The following is a 3,400-nucleotide window of genomic DNA, read 5'->3' as shown; positions in this document are numbered from 1 at the left end:
GTGGGGGCGAGCGGGTTTCCAGCCGCCGGCCCCAGGGTCGCCCCAAGACGCGGGTTTCTAAAAAAAAGGAATTCGGCAAATTGGACAAAATGTTCGGTAAAGTTTGGCAAACTTGACATATATTCGACGTTACATAAGTTATTTATAAAAAAACAACTAAGGGGCGAAGAAGTTGCCGACGTCACCGCCATCCTCGTCGTCGTCGTCGGCCTTCTCCTTCTTGACGCGGCCCCCCCTGCTGGACCCCTGCCCGGCGTCGTCCTGGCAGACCGATGGTGGCGGCGCGTCGTTGTCGCTGTCGTCAAGGACGACGACGCCTCCCTCGTCCCGGCGACGGCGCCGAGCTTCGAACCGCTCGTAGGCGAGGCGCTGGCGCCCATTTCAGGGCCTCCGCGTCGTCGAGCTCGTCCTCCTTGACGCCGCCTCCTGGGGCGAATTTTGGGCGCCGGCACTGAAAAATCGCATGGGGAGGGCCTGTTGGGGGCGCGGCTGAAGATGTTCTTACGCTTCGATATGTCCCGCCCTTCCACAATGCCGGCATTGAGCCAGCAGGTTCTACCTCCTCCGACGACATCTCTGTCAATGTGAGTGGTAGTGAGGCTTAACAGGACCGATGGCCAAAGGGGAAGCCTAACAAAAATCCCTTTTAATTTCCTTATCTGCCAATAAGATGGATAGACAATGTTATATCCATCTTCTCAATGACACGAGACGCCCTAAAGCTAGCCTGCTAACAAGCCAACTACACGGCCACTAAACGAAAAATAGTGATCCTAATTGAGGTCGAAAAATCCACAATAGCAAAAAACTAATGAATGAATATAAGAGGGCGATGGAGCCCATGATTAATTACAGCGGGAAATATGCAAGGCTCTAACAAGTGTAATCTACTTCAAAACCGAGAAGATATCAATCATGCTGAAAGGTTCAAGTTGTTTCACACAGGAGCAAAACATATGCACCAGTGATGAATAATTCATGTCCATATAAGTACAATACATGAATTAACCCTGTTTCATTGGCAAGCACCACTAGTCCAGTCTCATCACGCCCAGGTGAGCATGGTGTACAGATATGAGCCAAAACAAACAAAATCAATCAAACACAGCCTGCCTTGTTATAACTCTGTCAAATATTCAACCGTTTGCACCAGCTAACCCATGCAGTAAAAAGCAGTAGCATCCCCCTCTTGCCACCATACCTAGATTGGTCAGGGCAAACAACATATAGAGCAAGCAAAACAAGAAGCAGGGTTAATAAGTTCAAACTGAATGCTTAATCACTACTACCTCTTTTCCTAAATATAAAGATGCTTTTGCAGTTCAAATTGAACTGCAAATACATCTTATATTTAGGAACATAGGGTGTAGACAGTAGGCATACAATTCAACTGATTTCCAAATGCACACTTCTACTTACTCATTTGCGACCAACGTGGCCTTTCCAGGCAGAAAAACCACAACAAGCAATAATAAAAGACATTGCCATCTCTAGGCAGAACAACCAACAAGTCCAGCTTGTTGTCATGACCCTTCTTCATGCCAACAGCATCAGCACCATCGCCTCCCTGTGTCTTCATGTTGGCTACATCTGCATGGACACAACCAGGTTAGTCGAATGGCATGCACATGATATAATTAATCAAGACTTGTGGGGAAAACAAACACTAGTTTCAGAGCATATATCATAAATTGCCAACACATGATGATGCCTCCAAACTACACAAGAACATCACTTGTTCTACCTATACACAACACATCAAGCATTTCCTTCTGTTCGATAGACCAAAGGGTCTCTCGTCGGCCAAAGAACCTAGAGATGATTGTGTTGAAAAGTACATTGAGTGCTCGAGCAAGCTACTACACTCTCTGCGAATGGATTATGAAGAAAGTGACAAGTTAAATGAAAGAAAACAACATCTTGGGGCGTAAGGTGATACTACCTCTATCGCAGAATATAAAACGTTTTTTGGGTCTAAATCTAGATCAAAAAACGTCTTGTATTTCGAGACAGAGGAAGTAATAACCTGGCCATATAAAATCCTTCATGTATCATAGATGCAACTACAGTATATATCATTCTGAAACATGTATTAGTTCCTTGGCAAAACATACGGTACCAAATCAAATCTGCATTTGTCTTGCTGACTGTCAGATATAGCAACAGAAAATCGTGTCATATGCACACGCAGATTAGAAACGAATAAGTAGAGCTGATCCGGAACAGTTTATAAAGGGAAACGAAAAAAACAAGGAAAGAGTCCTACCTTACCTTGTGGCGTGGTTGATCAACCTCTAGCTGGACCGTGGTTGATCATCTTGCTGCTGCAAGCCACAGATGGCCACTCACAACATGGTTGCAACGATCACCCTGCTGTCCTGCAGGCATGGTTTTCACTTTCAGTGAGATTTCGGTGAAATTCACTGAATTTCAGTAATTTCAGCAGACACTGAAATATTATGTTTCGGCCAAAATATTTCAGCAATTTCAGTATAGCACAACAATTCCAATATTTTTCAAAATATTTTTTAAAATTTTCAAATTTTTAATTGAATTCAAGTGAATATTTCGGTCATTTGGCTGAAATGGAAACTGAAATCACTGAAATTCAGTGAATTTCAGTGATTTCGGTTGGTGCTGAAATTTTTCTGAAACTGAAATTGAAAACCATGCCTGCAGGTTGAGAAACACCCTAGTGTCATTTCAAAAATAATGTCTTCAAATACCAAACAGTGAACGCAGCATGCACACAATCACACTGAAATCCTACCCTATCCATCCAGAAGCATGCTGTACTCCGCTCACTAGCAAACAAAACAGCGGTTCAGAAGTCTAACACTATGGTGAACTGATGATTTGGTTAACTCAACAAGCCATGTTTCAATGTGAAGAAGCCAACTCTATTAAAATCTGGAATACGATGACACGGGACAGTGCATACATTATATGTTTTTTCCCTGTTCAGTTAATAGTTGCTCTGAAGTATCTAACTTATGATGTTTTCAGCCAAGAAGAAGAAGAAATATACCGGTCATCAATCAAGCATGCAACATCGCATCGGTACAGCAGCTAGCATCATCATCAGTATTGTTTTCAGCGAAGAAGAAGGAGAAGAAATCAATCGGTATATCATATGAACAGGCTTTGAGTAACTAGAGTAAGAAAGAAATTTGAGAGCAGAGTAAAAATGACTTAGTGAGTTGTGAAAAATGACGTGAGGGATCCCTCTTCTAACAATCTAAACACAATTTCCCTCTGCTCAAGCGAGCTAGCATCAAACAAGACAATATATAGCAATTTGAATGCACACACATTCAAACTGAACCGAGACGTGCACTCAGACTGAATCGAATTGCAAACACAATAGCAATTGAATTGCCTAGATGAGATGAGATGTGCG

Source organism: Triticum dicoccoides, chromosome 6B (genome assembly GCF_002162155.2).
Source record: "Triticum dicoccoides isolate Atlit2015 ecotype Zavitan chromosome 6B, WEW_v2.0, whole genome shotgun sequence".
In the NCBI taxonomy this organism is placed as follows: domain Eukaryota; kingdom Viridiplantae; phylum Streptophyta; class Magnoliopsida; order Poales; family Poaceae; genus Triticum; species Triticum dicoccoides.
This window is presented reverse-complemented; position numbering follows the sequence as displayed.